This window comes from Scardinius erythrophthalmus (genome assembly GCF_964197995.2).
Source record: "Scardinius erythrophthalmus genome assembly, chromosome: 1".
In the NCBI taxonomy this organism is placed as follows: Eukaryota; Metazoa; Chordata; class Actinopteri; order Cypriniformes; family Leuciscidae; genus Scardinius; species Scardinius erythrophthalmus.
In genome coordinates this window covers 63,336,166-63,352,652 of record NC_138221.1, presented here as the reverse complement: position 1 = coordinate 63,352,652, position 16,487 = coordinate 63,336,166, and the positions used below count along the sequence as shown (strand labels likewise).

At 37.4% G+C, this 16,487-nt stretch overlaps 1 long non-coding RNA gene across 1 annotated transcript; it reads left to right on the top strand.

The window, feature by feature from the left end:
* Nucleotides 1–487: 487 nt before the first annotated feature.
* On the top strand, nt 488–3,127 carry LOC308687711. The gene is made up of 4 exons (XR_014029786.1): nt 488–668; nt 1,052–1,092; nt 1,520–1,630; nt 2,169–3,127. It is a non-coding gene; the product is annotated as an uncharacterized lncRNA (long non-coding RNA).
* Nucleotides 3,128–16,487: the final 13,360 nt, after the last annotated feature.

The window sequence follows — 16,487 nt, the reverse complement described above, 5'->3', positions numbered from 1 at the left end:
CACTGTATTGTTAACTTAATCAGTGACGTCACTAACCAATATTGCTAAAATGTGATTTCAGAATAGCGAGAGAAAAAATAAAACTCTACAACAAGGGGTGAGTTATTGTTTAATCATGATGATAATTCCATATGCATATATTTCACAATGTATTATCTTAAGATTTGTATATTTATCTTTTATGCATTTCACCTCTGTTCTAGCTTGGTTCCTTGTAATAAACCTATCACATGTAATATTTTTGGCTCTGTGACAAACAGCATGTTATGTTCCTAGATCATCATGCTGTGATGGCCTGCTGCACTCCCTGTCCAAGAAAATCTCTATGAACCATATGACTAGTAAGCAAAACCACCTCAAACATGCAGTGCACTGCTGTTCAAAGGTTTGGGTTCTGTAAGATTTATGCTTTTGAAATAAGTCTCACATTTTAAAATCATTAACCCCAAGTTTTTTCAGTGAGATTGTCCTTGAGAAGCCTGTAAGCGAAATAATCAGCTAAATAATAGGCGACTAATACAATATTATAATGGTCATAGTTATAATAATTCATTTAACTATTATGATAACATGATATCCTGATGATTACTATATTTTATTTTATTTCTTTAGGTCTGTTTTGAATTATGTTGGCCAATGAGACTGACACCATACTGTCCAACTCAAAGGTATTTATGTATTTTTTTTATTGATCAATACTGAAATTCTTTGTACTTTTAAATGCGGTTCAGGGGGTCGACAACTTTAGGCATTTATTTTTCACAGATTTATTTATTTAATGTTTATTTGACAGGGACAAATGCATAGAACATTGCTTTATAAAAAATACAAAGTAGATGCCATGCATACAGGTTTATAGCCATGACTAATTTGCAACCCCTTGATATCTTGGGCAGCTGTGGCTCATACTCTTAGCCTTTAAAAATGTTTGAATTGATATCCCCAATGCAATATCAGGGGGTAAATATATCAGTAGAGTTCTTAAAGTTATGGCTTTGCTCTTGTTACCAGATGAGATAAAATCCCTATTGTTTGGCCCTGTATTCTTCAGGACAAGACCTTGATGCCATCCACAGTCAGTAGATGAAGAAGGTGAGTTTAGCCGAATTCAGTTCTCTTTCACTTTTTTTTTACAGACACGTGCACGCAAAATGAAGTCAAAATGGCGAGTTTCCTCTTGTCTTGTGTTTTAAACAGAAAGAAAACGGATACGTGTCATTTATATTAGTTCTGCGCATTCGTCTTAAAGGGACAGCAGCCTAACGTACCCGCAGCTGTTTGTGTCGCCAATGGTGATCAAACATCAAAAGAGAAAATGACTTGTAGCTTTAGCAAAGATACATTAATTTTATAGTTATTTTATTTTTACACTGAAGACTTATTTTACATTTTGATAAATCAATTTCTGTACCTGATAAGTTAGATTTAACTGAAAAACATAATGCACTGCTTATTTCAACTGTGTTTTTCTTCTATTGTATTTATCTATGCTTGTTATCTATTGTAATTTTCTATGCAGGTTCACTCCTCTACAAAATCCCCCCAATAGGGGTTATGCGGAGCGCCCAGCGGTTGAACCGGAAAGAGGTCTAAGCATTTCCGCTTTTCACTTCCGTACACATCTGCAGCGGTAGGTGATCTCTGAGTTTACTGTTAATTTTTGCTTAATTCTTACTTCTGTTTTAATTAAAATGTCACGAAGGCTAAAATATCAGAAAAGGGAACATCCGAACAGCAGTTTTTGTTGTGTGCCGGTCTGCTCTATGTCGGGGAAAATGAGTAGTACAAATAGGTTCTGTACTCATAAAGTGACGTCAACATCAGCAGTAGCATTCGCCGTCAGGCAAGTGTTATTTAAATAAACTCCTGATGTACTTACAAACTTTCCAATGCCTCGTTTAATGAGTACAGAACCTATTTGTACTACTGTAGTAGTTTGGTACCATTCTGGGCATTATTAGTGGGGTAATTTACCAGATACAAACCTGGAGCCGTTAGCGCATGCACTAAACCATACGGCTGATATCTCTAAATAAACTCTAAATTTTTCAATATCGTGCAGCACTAATATTGAGCATATCTTAAAGTGAACCTGGAATGATAATTTGTGATACCAGATGAGATGTATGTATGATAGATTTTGAACTGTACTATTTTTTTTATTTCAGGTTCCAGCGGAAGGCATCAAGGCATCAGATGTTGGCCTGGACAGATGCACCTGTAAACTACACCGACCTTTGCTTTTGCATGGATGGCTGATTATTACCATGTTCTGTGAGGGTTTCATTATAGCAAAACTGAGCACCTGTGACAGTGGAATTTGTAGGTGTAAAGTCACAGAGATTAAAAAAAAAAATTGATGGCAGTTTCAAACTTTTTTTCACTTTCTTTCTCATAAACAACACAGCAGTTACAGGTTTTCAAATTCTTCATTGGAGGTGAGACTTATACATAAAAGGTAGAGCGAATTCGCAGGTCAGAGTTCACTAGACTTAAATATTATTTTCTCTGTTTTTTATTTGACTTCAGAGAGAGAGGCTTAATGGGTATCCTTACCCCTATATAAAACATTCCTTTTTTGATTTGTAGTCTGAAATAATAAATAGTGCAATATAAATAAATGCAATGTAGTGTTTTGAAATATATAAATTTTTCTATACACATTGATGCTGAAATATCTGAATAAATACATGATACCAGCAGCGCTCGTGCTCTCATATCTCCTACAGCTTGTGACACACAATCCCACCTCACTCTTTTCATTTGCTCCAGATGAATATTAATGCCATTACAGGGCTTGAATTTTGGCATGGGATTGTGTGTCCATGTAACACGTTGTCTTTTTATTTTCTTGTTAAATTTGCAGATGGTGTTGGGAGTTTAAATGTTTTGAGCGGTGTGAAGATTGGCACATTCATGTATATTGTATATAAATAAATACTTTTTCAACTTCTTAGCCAAAGTTATAGGCTACAGTTTGCAAAAGATAGTTTTAATTAAAATGTTTGTGCAGTTTTATTTATTGAAATATTTTCATGTTTGAAATATTAAATGTAAATTACTGTTCCTGAATACATTTTGCTAACGCTGTTTTTAATGACTTATTTTAGGTTGATAATTAAACAATGAATCAACAAAAACATGGATTGTGTGCTGATTTATTTATTGAATACAAACTGATTGATTTACTTATTAATGATAGTTTCTGTAAATTCAATTTATTGTAATAATATATTCATAGGATTCTTAAGTGTTTGAACAATAAACAATGTAGAATATGTTTGTAGACCTATAATTTGTGTACAGGTATATCAGGATGTGTAGACGTTAGGAGAACGTTCCGGGAACGTTCTGGGAACCTTTTGGCAACGTTCTGGGAACGTTCCCCTAACCTTCCGGGAACGTTCCCCTAACCTTCCGGGAACGTTACGAGAACCTTGCGGGAACCTTTCGGGAACGTTCTGGGAACCTTTCGGCAACGTTCCGGGAACGTTCCCCTAACCTATAGGGAACGTTCTATTAACGTAAAGAAAACTTTCCTGGCTAACCAATAGGGAACGTTCTTGGGAACGTTCTGGGAACGTTCTGGGAACCAAAAACTAACGTTCCCAGAACGTTCCCAGAACGTTAAATTGTTAGCTGGGCTATACCTACAAGGCACAACAAACCTGGTGTTCATTATATATTGTTGGAAACATTTGTGTGAGTGTGTGTGTGTATTTTGTGAATTTTAAAAAGCAATTTTAACAAGAAAAATCTAAAATGTATTCCCAAAATCGTGCAGGCCTTTCTCTTGATATCAGTATGTTCACTTTTTTTTTTCAGGGCCCAGATGCCACTGAGTCCTGCTGACTTCAACATTCACAGTACATGTCTCTGTACATGAACATGGTAAAGTGAAAATCAAACACCTTAGAAAATGAAAGGTATGTACAATGTTTTTAGGAATGGCACAAAGGTCTCTTTCTTCAATAAGTGCTTTTTTGTTGTGTATCTTTGGATTATGTTGTGTTGTAAATAAATCCAAACAATTTTAAAAGCCATTCTTTTTTAAATCTCCTCATTCTTTGTGCAAGGGTGGTCAGAATGATGGGCCCTGATAAGCTCCTAATAGGGCCATTAGGGAGGTTCTTTGTCTTTCTCAGGTGTGGAAAGCTTTCATATTAATGAGGTGATCCGCCCCTTCGCATATTGCTTTCTAACACAAAACACGTCGTAAATTTTTTAAATCAATATATTGTCTTCTCTGAATGAGCAGTCAGGGTGATTCTCACATAGTTTTAGAGCAAATATTCTAGGCTACGTGATACAATTTTCAAAAGTCTTGTGAAGAAATAATCAGTATGGGTTTCATGACCTTATTTCAGTGAGAATTTATTTTTGTATTTTCACAAACCACGCATAAATGTCATTATCTCAAAACTACAAACTTTTACATACATGCTGCTGATATATTATTGTAGCAGAGTTTGTGCTGAATACAGTGTAATTAGACTTTAGCCATGAAAATGTCACAAGTAACAGAAATAACCACAAATGTCAGAGCATGTCAGAACACCTCCAGGGCCCAGAAAACAGCTCAGACCTCAGAGGGTTAATACTGTGAAGCTGCTTTGATACAATCTGTATTGTGAAAAGCGCTATACAAATACACTTGACTTGACTTGACTTGACTTGACTTGACTTGTTAGTAGAGTATTTGTAGACTGGTCGGGTTAGGGTTATAATAAGTTGACACAATAAACGTTTTTGCATAAATTAAGCAGACAGTCTACTAATACTCTAATGACTGCTAGTTGACATTCAGTTGCAAAGTTACTAATAGTAACAGATTCAAAAGGGACCATCAAAATATACACCATTTTTTACAAACATTTGTGTGCAAGCAATGATATAAAGAAGATTCTTCTTATGCAAGTCATTTGCAGATTTTACATTTCGTAAAAAGTAAACTAAAAGCTAAAAAATAAATATCATATTTGTTTAGTTTAATTTGTTGGGTGGAGAAACAAACCCTGACCAGATTGTTTGAGGAATATAAATACAAACCTTACAAGTTCTCTAAAAACTTCATGTCCATATAATTAGTCAACTACTAACCTACACCCTGAATTCACCAGTGTCACAACTGCCCTTGTGCTCACAGGAATGAATTTCATTACTTCATCACAGCGGAAAACGCAAATTAAAGATCGTTCCTGCCTGTCCAGAGCAGGATGGATTCGGTCACTCTAGGGTCACCACACTAGCTAGAGACTCGAATACTAGCTATACCGTGAAATGAAAAATAGCCTTGAATCAACTAATTAAAAGCTATCTTCATCCTTCTTGGTCACACATGAGCAGCGCTCTCTTTTCATAATGCTTGGCAGATGAATGTGTTTTTAGCTTTCCTTAAGTCCTTAAAGGTTATAATGTTAAAGCTGTAAAGCAAACCATCCTTTTTTGCAGGATTTCACACCAAACATATTAAAGATCTGGGAAAGAAACAGAAACCATTCACCTTATTATAAGTCAGTGTACCATCAGAATGCTTTTTAAACTTACACACAGTTGCTTCAAAGTACATTTTAATCATGTCTTAATATTATTTTGTCGAGCTTTAAAGAAGTACACTTATTTTGACGTTGACTTACACAGTACTTCATTATATAAAACCATTGAAGGTTCAGTATCTGCATATGTACAGTACTCATGTATTCAGCAAGAGAGCTTATATGAATACATTATTGAGCTTATGTGAATAACAGTAATAGTTGTTGAACTTGGCAGGGTTAAACAAAGTTTGCCACTAGAGTAATAATCATATCTCTACATTAACTCTCAATGCTCACCATTGAGTTGTTGTGTAATCAGAAGGATGGTTATCTGTAGCCAGGTGTCGTTGTATATTTCCCTGTCTGGTCTTTTAATGGGGTTAGATTTTGATAGATGTTTCGACAGTAACTATGTCCTGATAATGAATTGTCAAATTGTAAGATCATTCCTGTTCTGGCTGGATGCGATGCTCAATACTCTTGTAATTTCAGTTCTGTTGCAGATGGAGACTAACTTGAAAGAAAAGGAAATTCATCTCTGGTAATGATGTTTGCTAGTAATGACTGCATTAGACGGTAATAGTATTTACATACGGTATGAGCCTGAGCGCTTGAATGATGACATCTGTTAAAAGTTTAATATTCACAATATTACAGCTCTTGAATTGTGTGTTCTTCAAAAGCCACAGACAATATGATATTAAATAATGACCCCGATGCATGTCTTCATCCCACACTTGACAGTTCACATCAAGCAAACCAACATTTATTTGATATATACATACAATACAAACATCATAGCCTATTCTAAATATTAGGATTGAACAAATGCACACGAGTCAGATTTCATTTTACATCGAGTCAACCTGATAAATATTTTGCATCTTTGGAAGTGTTATAATATTTGATTAAATTTTAATTATGTTGTCTGTCTGTCGAAGTACCAAAAAACCTCCTAGCAACCACTCCGAACACCTTAGCAACTGCCTAGCAAGGCTGACATCCCTTCAAATCTCCATTCAAACTGTGAAAGTATTCAAACTAAACAAGATAACCTTAAAATGTCTAACTAACCTTCAAACTGTTCTAAAGTTCCAGACAATGTTATGTGAAGACAAACATTTAAGGTCTGTCTTGACGAACTTTGCTTTTGTACTTCCTTCAGTTTTGCTCAGCTTTTACTGGGGCTCTGTGTGTGTGTGTGTGTGTGAGAGAGAGAGAGAGAGAGAGAGAGAGAGAGAGAGAGAGAGAGAGAGAGAGAGAGAGAGAGAGAGAGAGAGAGAGAGAGAGAGAGAGAGAGAGAGAGAGAGAGAGAGAGAGAGAGAGAGAGAGAGAGAGAGAGAGAGAGAGAGAGAGAGAGAGAGAGAGAGAGAGAGAGAGAGAGAGAGAGAGAGAGAGAGAGAGTCCCATATCGAATCATAAAGCAAAGCCATTTCTTCACATAATACAATTTGGCCTTGGATGTAGCGTTGTAGCGGCAATTGAGGTAGATGAAAAATTTAAATAATCTCAAACATATTTTCTGAGATTCCCAAATAATGAGCATTTTATGTTTTTTTTATTTTTTTTTTATTTGTTGAATCCTAAAGGTAACAGAAGACTCCTCTATGGTTTGTTCTTGCTCAAAGTTTACAAATCAAAGCATCAGAAGGCAGTTTTTCTGTTTTCAGGTTACAATCTTTTTCATATTAATCGGAATATAATGTAGCTCAGTAAAACTTCATAATTGGGGTATAAAATACAACAAGCATAGTGTCCATCGGAGGTACTATCAGCTTTGAGCAATAGCATTGGATATACAGATCAATTGAATTCAATTAAACAGTTTCACTCAGCATGCAAGCAAGGCAAGGATTAGAGGATGTATTGTATAATCGTACATAAAGCATTATATTAAATACACTGGCAGATATATGTAGCAAAAAAAAAAAAAAACTTAAAATAAATAAGAGCCAAGGTAACACAACGTCAGTGATTTTTTCATAATATCTGATGGATTTGGAATAGGTATAGGATTGGCTTGCTATCAATAATGAATGAGTCTGAACATCATGGTTCTAGTTACTGAGGTACGCAGTAATATACCCTCTATATAGTCACAGACATGAATCAGGAAAGGCATTCAGGTGTCTATGTAGCCAGGGAAGCTTTCAATAACCCAAAGGCACATAAAAAATGCATTTCTCAGTCCATTCTGTACCGTTCCTCATCCTGTCACATGGCTCTTCTAGATTAGTCTTCCGGTTGCTTGACTTGAGGAACTTCCTCACTTTTCAATTATTCACACTGACAGGTGTTCAGCGGCGATGATTACATAATTACGTAAAATTTTTCCATCTTATAATAGAGACAGAAGCAGTAAACAGGGATAGCAAGAAACATTAATTTGTGGGTTGAAAAACTCTTAAATCTACAGGAATATATTTTAGTTTATGCAGTTAGCCTCTGACTACCAGTAACAGTAAGCATTCTGACCATCCAATCAAAGGACGTGAAAATGCCGACGTTATTGTACGCCTGCTAGATGGCCCCAATGCAGTCAAATCGAAATCTGATTGGCTGTTTAAATCTGACTGATTATCTGATTGGTTAAAGCAACAGTTTCATTGCCATTCATTTTAAACTACAGACGCCCGCACTATCGATTCTGAAGGCCTCACGGCAGATTTCTTTGGCCATGGCAACACATGATGGCTGAAATATAATTGGATAAAAGCTCTAACATAAAAAAACATACACTACTGGAAGAGAGACCAAGAGAAAAGCTATGAAATTAAGAGATTGGACCATTTGGAATAATTTAATACTCATTCATGGAATACATATATTAAAGTGCAAGTCAGTGATTCTGATTGTGTTTAGGCCAGAAGAGAAGGCCCTGACGGCCCACCAGTTTAAGTTATATTCATGGTGAATACGTTGTTGAACATGAGACCAGACCCACACTTGCCCTGCATTTTATTCTTTCATTTCTTCTCAATATAAAGCAAGGCTATTCTCCACAGAAAACAATCTGGCCCTGGATGTAGCGTGAGCTCCTTCACAACACTCACCATTCTTCTGTCGAAATGTGAAAATCTGAGTCACGCACTCCCACTGGCTCACTCTCACGTTCACCACACACTGCCAAGGCACGTTATTGACCTTGTCAGGCGTTTTAAACACGTTTCCAATGTCAGTCTGATCGTGTTCAAGACTTGCAACACCATCTAATTTCTCTTTCCTGGAGGGATGATGGAAGTTTTTCAAAATGTATAATATACATTTCAGCATCAGCTCCATTCAGACTGTCAGTCCAAATCCGACTGAAATCCAAACAGATTTAGCAAGTGTGAATGGGAAACAAATCAATTAAATCCTATTCAAAGCGCATTTCTGGAAATTTGTTTCAGTCTGACCGCTCTGATCGGATTTCGTGTGGTTTATGTGACTTTCTCACGCCACGTTAAACGTCAGATGTTGTTATAGGAAACATGCTGAAAGACGCTGCCAAAACAAGGCTGTGTTTTTTCAAAGTACCGAACGAGCAGAAAATTTGAATATGTAACGGAGACATGTTTTGAAACCGGTGGAGACGACAGCACGGAATAAAGCCGTACATACTCAGCCTCTATGTGCCTCAGAAGACACATTAGACCAGCTCAACGGCTACACATTATCATGCTGTAAATTAGAGAACATATGCATTGCAAACAGAAGGCCCAGTCTTTTGTGATTGGTCTACGCTTCTCTGATTGGTCAGATGACCCAGCCGGTTGTGATTGGTCTACTCTGCTCTTATTGGTCAGATGGCCCAGCCAGTTGTGATTGGTCTACTCTGCTCTGATTGGTCAGATGGCCCAGTCTGTTGTGATTGATCTACTCTGCTCTGATTGGTCAGATGACCAAGTCTATTGTGATTGGTCTACTCTGCTCTGATTGGTCAGATGGCCCAGTCTGTTGTGATTGGTCTACTCTGTTTTGATTGGTCAGATTTTCCAGTCTTTTGTGATTTGTCTACTCTGCTCTGATTGGTCAGATAGTCCAGTCTGTTGTGATTGGTCTACTCTGTTCTGATTGGTCAGATAGTCCAGTCTGTTGTGATTGGTCTACTCTGCTCTGATTGGTCAGATGGCACAGTCTGTTGTGATTGGTCTACTCTGCTCTGATTGGCCAGATGGCCCAGCCGGTTGTGATTGGTCTTCTCTGCTCTGATTGATCAGATGGTCCGGTCTGTTGTGATTGGTCTACTCTTCTCTGATTGGTCAGATGGCCCAGTCTGTTGTGATTGGTCTACTCTGTTCTGATTGGTCAGATGGCCCAGTCTGTTGTGATTGGTCTACTCTGTTCTGATTGGTCAGATGGCCCAGCCAGTTGTGATTGGTCTTCTCTGCTCTGATTGGTCAGTTGGTCCAGTCTGTTGTGATTGGTCTACTCTTCTCTGATTGGTCCTGAAGGGGGTGGATTATGTTTCCTTCTAAATATCAAATGAGTTGAATGACTTCTCTGGAGATTTTACTTTGTTATAGAAGTTACTAGTGTGATCACTGAAATGTTCTTTCATATATTCTTTAATGTCTGTATTTGATATCTGAATGCAGTAAGAGTGCTTGCTTATTTAGCCTGGCTTCCAGAAATGAAATATGGACTTGTTTTGTGTTTGAGAAAGGTCTTCAACGTGTTAAAATATATAGGATAGGGGTCATTGAAGCCAATAGTTTAAGGGACCATTTCTTTGTTAAAGCCTTACTTTCCAGTTAGACTAAAGTGTTGCTCTCCTTGAGAGAATAACGCATTATCTTGATATTTTGAGAGGATATTTCTCCTGTTTATAGTTAGAGCCTGGCCAAATCCAACCTTGGAAAAGCTGTGTGTCGGTGTGTGTGTTAGTCTTCTTGGTTACAGGTTAAAGAAACCACTGCCATTATTGGAGATTGACTGAGTTGTTGTTCTGGACAGGCTGGTTTCCAGCAACCCAAATCTGCAACCTGGAAGGTCATGACGTGCCTAACTTTGGGGTCCGAGTGTCAGCTGCATAATCGATAAATAAATGCTTCCGTCTATCTGTATATGTGTAGAAAATTACTATGTTTATTGCTTAGCCAATCAGAAACTGCAACTGCAAGGACATAGCTTAGACTTTGGTGTAGGGTGTTACTGCTGTGATCTATATAGTAATAGTACTTATAGTATTATTGACATTTATACTACAGGGCCGTTGAATGCTTGAATCTGATTGGTTGACGAACGTTCTGGTGTGCATTATTTTCAGGGAAACGCACAGCTAAAGTAGTTCCAGGCAGGTCTTGACCGCATTACAGTTCCATATCACTTCACGTAGTTAACGGTAATAACGGAAAATAGGTTACAATTCATAACAAGAAAAAACATTTAGCCCCATGCGCTTGATCTGCAATTTTCAATGTCATATACTTTTCAAAGTATATAGTATAGTATATATATAGGCCTACTTGTTAAAAGGGCTTTGTGTTTCATTTATTTGGCTAGTCTGTCATCTGTCAATAATAGAAAAAAAAAAAGAATGAACGAATTAATTAAAACAAATTGAATTAATAAATAAAATAATAATAATGATGCACATGCTTTTCTGTCTCATTATTGCAACATCTCTCTCTAATAACTGCATTAATAACTGCATAAAGCCGGGGACACACTTTAAGGCCAGTTATGAATGTAATTTGATACTTATGACTGATCATGCCCAAACGCTTGTTCAGCGCGTTCAGTCTGTGTTCAAAGTGTTTAAAATATGCTGCGATGAAAACAGTCAGAGAATGTGTCAGCTAGTAGTGTGTCCCCAGCATTAGTCTGCTATCAGTGGCTCAAACCTCCGTTACTAACTCTAAAATGACGTTTTGGAATTAGCAACGGAGGCATTGGATTAGATGCGTAAGAAATTAGTCCTACATACAAGAGCCTTTTAATGACAAAAACTTTACAAACGTCTTGAAATACATAATCTGAACACTGTTTCGAGGTGTGGTAACTGTAGTATAAGCGGAATAATTGACTTCAGGCCGTTGAATTATTAGAAAAATAATGCCGCTTCGCGTCGTGACCGCATTACCACCTCGGTGTGCATTATTTTTCTAATAATTCAACGGCCTGTCGTCAATTATTCCTTACATAATATTTGTGAGATCATACAAATAATGCTTTATGCAAGTTTTCTTTATTTCTCCTTCTGTCTCTCCACATACTCTCAGGCAGGTGTATCCTACTGCATTACAGTGATTCCTCCCTCCCTCCCTCTTTCTCTCTCACTGCAAGGCCTTGCCTTCCCTCAGTCGTGAGAAAAAGCCCTCCTCACACTCTTACATCAATAATTTAACTGAAGACACCCCCTCCCCCCTCTCCTCTCTACCAACTCCAATGTATAAATAGACTTCTTTTTGGATAAATATTTCATTCTCATCTCTCAGTCTCTGTCTTTCTCTCTCCACCTCTCTCAAGGAGTCTTACTGAGTTGCCAAATTACAAGTTACAGTCTGTCATGTCTCTCTCACCTCTCCTTAAGAGAACCCTGATTGCATTGGCCCAATGGAGTAACTAGGTGAAATCTAGTCCAGAATCTGTCCAGATAATGTAAACATCATATTTGAAAGCTTGTTTCTGCCACGGAATAAAAAAATCAAAAAGTGTAATTGTGACTATTTATCTCACAATTCTGAGAAAAAAAATTGGAGATATAAAATCGCAATTCTGACTTTTCTTACAATTGCAATTGTGAGTTATAAAGTCAGAATTTTGTCATATACACTTGCAATTCTGAGGGGAAAAATGTATTGTAAAAGTATTGTAATATAAAAAGTAAAATAAAAATTGATGCGTGAAATGTGACCCGAAAAAAGTCACAAAGGTTGTTTTTTTTTACCTAATGTTGGAATTGCAACATAGTATGTAGTTGTCCTAAATATTGTTGCATTTATGTTGTTTACCCAAGAGTCACTGTTATGCTACCATCAATTTCAGGTGATGTATTATGCACCATATATGCATCACTGAAATTCACTGACAATGCACTTCTGAGACAAATTTTGTTTGTTCATTTCCTTGAGTCATCATGGGACAAAACACAGTTTATGGAGGCGATATAACAAATGGACCAGCGCCATCGTGGCTCCCTAAAAAGAACTACAAAAGATATTTCATTAGTTTTTCTCTCTTTTTGCCACATTTAATTTGGCCTTTAGTAAATAAGATAATTAAACTATAGCACGGGAATGGCCTCTAATTATTCACCAGTAAAAAGGAACGGGGTGTTGGGAGACGCTTTGCATCACAAAGACCATTATGTGCCGCTATATCAGGCATCAGTTCACACTCTTTATTCCTGGGCCATTTAGGGATGTTGTATGTGGTGAATATTCTTTGTGTCCTTCCAGAATCCCTCTCATGATTGTTTTTGCACACAGATACACAGATAATCCACCTAAATGGGTGCACATGCTTTTATCTTTATGTAACGTCACTGTGGCCAACATGCGGGTGAGCTGGAAGACACTGCAATTACCATAGTACCATCCTCTCATCCTTTACACTTATTATGAAACAGAATGCCTGTTCCTGTCCCCTTGTGGCTCTTCTCCCCTTCATCTAATACAGAGTCTCATATGTCTCATGTGAAACAAAATACAATATGATAAATTTCAGACATCTCCCCAACCACTGTTATAACTTTTTTAAATTTTTTTTTTTTTAAATGGGAAAATTGTGAATGTTATTTGTTATTGACAATGTAATATGTAACATGAAGTTTATGGGACCATAAATACTGTTAAGGGCCGTACACACCGGGACGAATATCGGCGCGCGTTATTCGCCAGCGTTTTTCAACACATTTGTTTGTGTTCACACCCAAGCGATTTTCGCTGACGATGAGCCGAGTGAACATGCAAATTCATTCCCTGACATTAGATGGCGCCTATGTACATGAAAGACAATTAAGTGAAATGAAACTCACCATCAAGGCCCATTTGCTCTGCAATACCACTCCATAACAGTTCTCTTTTATCAAGATTTTTGTAGTCGCTGTCGCGTTTGTCATATAGTTCTTTATGTTCCGACACCAACGAGAGCAGCAGCTCTACATTCATCTTGCCTTGCATCTTCCTCGTCTTATTTCTTCCCGGCAGTGTTTAGATGCTATTGTCGTATGTCTTCTTCGCCGTTACGTATGTGTGCTCGGCAAGACCGTTTTGTGTTTGAGCGCCCCCAGGTTGTGTTTTACTGTAACTTCAGAAGCGTCAGACACGTGAGCAAAAGCGCCAGTCTCATTGGTCGGATAGTTTTTGATGCGGCGTGTCAAACCAAAAAAACAAACCCGAGGCGTTTTTTTTTTTTAAAAAATGACGCTTTTACGTTTGGCGTTTTTCGCGTCGGTGCCTTTGTTTAGTCACGAGGCGTTAAACGTTGTCGAATATCACGCGTGAAATTCGTCCCGGTGTGTACGGCCCTTTAAAGTGAAAAATGTTCAGAATTTACATTTTGTTTGCTTATTTCACTGTGTATGAGGTCACTTCAGTCTGTTTATTCTTGGTTTGGTGTCAGAGCTCTGACATTCCTTTTGTCTTGTCATGGTAAGCGTGCGGTTACGATTTTGCTCGTGCAACCGCTCTTCCGTCCATGTAAGTTGTTTTGTGTGCAGAGCATGGTGTTCGGATCATGGCACTTCGGTCTAGTTTGGTTTCGGTTATGGGTCGGGTTTTGGACGTATTAATGGAGGTGTTTGTCTTCTTTTGTGAGCACATGGGATAAGCATTCGCTCAATCTCCATGTGCTCTGTCTTGTTGTGTGAGTGTGCAGTTTCTGGCTCCTCCCTCCAACGGTTCTACTGTTGGCCTTTCTTCTGATGGCTTTGCTCTGGCTACTCTCTCCAACGGTTCTACTGTTGGCCTTTCTTCTGATGGCTTTGCTCTGGCTACTCTCTTCAACGGTTCTACTGTTGGCCTTTATCCTAATTCATCCTAATTTATCCTAATCCTAATCGAAAAAAATTGAGAAACTTCAAAATTATTTTTTGAACATAATGATGATTTTTTTTTGTAGTCATGACTTAATCTCTTACTTAGTTATTGAGATTTTTTCCATAATTATGCCATAGCATCTAATAAGAAACCTTTCCTCTCAAAAATAACCATTTTTCATTTTTATGAGAATGTTTCTTGTAACTGTGACTTATGACATCAATTCTCAAATTGAGAATTATAAAAGCATGAAGAACAGGCTACAAATCTACATAAGATTGTGAATGAGATTTCAGGGCTTTGGCAGAGGGAGATACTTTATTTTTGAGAATTTTCAGATTTGCGTCAAATACTCCTTAAACACAACTTACCTCATTCCTTCAGTTTAAAACTAAACATTCAAGCTTCTTTCTGTTCTCAGTCTCTGTAGTTTGACAGTATGATAGAGTATTTGGCTTTCCTCAAATCATTATTGCCCAGCACTGTCACTGGCCCTCGCCCAGGCTCACGAAATTGGCCAAGTGTCATGACAATGGAAAACTGATGGCAGTTTTGTTAGTCAAACTTTTTATAAGATATATCATTTATAAATATAAGTTTCAATAACAAAATACGTTTCTTCAAGACTTCAATTCTAAGACAAAATAGAATTTCTGCATTTGTGTCCCAGAAGTGCAGACATTTACAGAGACCTTTAGAAAGGAGAAGAACACCAAAACATAAAATGAATTCCCCACCGTTCAGTATTACTGAACTTTAAGAGAATGTGAACCAACGCTCTGTTACCTAACTGCCCACTGATGGAGAGACAGAGACAGCTGGAGAACACTGACCTTGGTGCTAGAGGAGGGGAAACATCGATTTCAGCCAACCATGTTATAGATTTAATGAGCAAACAGAAGGACTGATCACTGGACATTGACCTCCAGGGTGGGAAGTGTCATGGAGAAGAGTTAAAGTTAATGTTCCACCCATCTAGCAGACTAATGTGTTTTGGATCATGATCACACTTGAATCACTTCTGTTATTTTTTTTTGCTCTTGAGAAAATTCTCACTTCAAAAGTGTCAAATTCAAAAGAAATCTCAGTCACACTTAAAATGAGCCCTGTATATACCACAAATTACAAAGATATTCTCAAATTCTTGTGAATTCACTCCATACAGCAATATATATATATATATATATATATATATATATATATATATATATATATATATATATATATATATATATTGTGATAAAATGTCAGGTAAAATATCTAATCATATATGGCTTAGTGCTGTAATATGTAATGTTTCATAACAGCAGGTCAGGTCGGTATTTTTGTTCTTTTTTTGTTGTCACAAATTTCCATAACTCTGTGGAATTGTTTGTGATTGTATTATTTGTGTAGCTTAAATTATTTTTTAATAGAGTTCCCCATCGAATTGCTTTCTATCATTAGATTATGTTCCAATTCTCAAACACCATCTAAATGATTAGCTCGAGTTATCCTTTGGAGACGTGCTGAAATGTTGGGTAGGGCAATTCCAATAAAATCGGATCTTATAAGGCTTTGTTTTTCATAGCTTTTGTTGTTTTACAGACCCAGTGGCTCATAAGCGCCTCGCTCGATTCTTCCTTCAGGTAAATCCAAATGCCAGCTCTTCCTCTACTGCCCGTGACCATCGATCAAAGAAACTGCTGCCCAGGTTTCAAACGCAGGGAATATTGCACATTTCTGCAAAGTCAAAGTGAGCAGTCCTCACCTCACTGAAGGGTATGAGAGTCATGATGCTGAGCTGGCAGAGATGGTGATGATGATGGCAGCACACGATTCTGCCACAACATGCACAGTGAATCAATCCTTGACGTCACTTGCCTGCAAAGACATCTGCCTTCTAAAGCTGCATCCAACTCAAATAAAAATCTCACAAGGGACTGTTTTTGGACAACATAGGTTCACTGGAAAAACATACCTATACATTCAATTCACTGCAGTT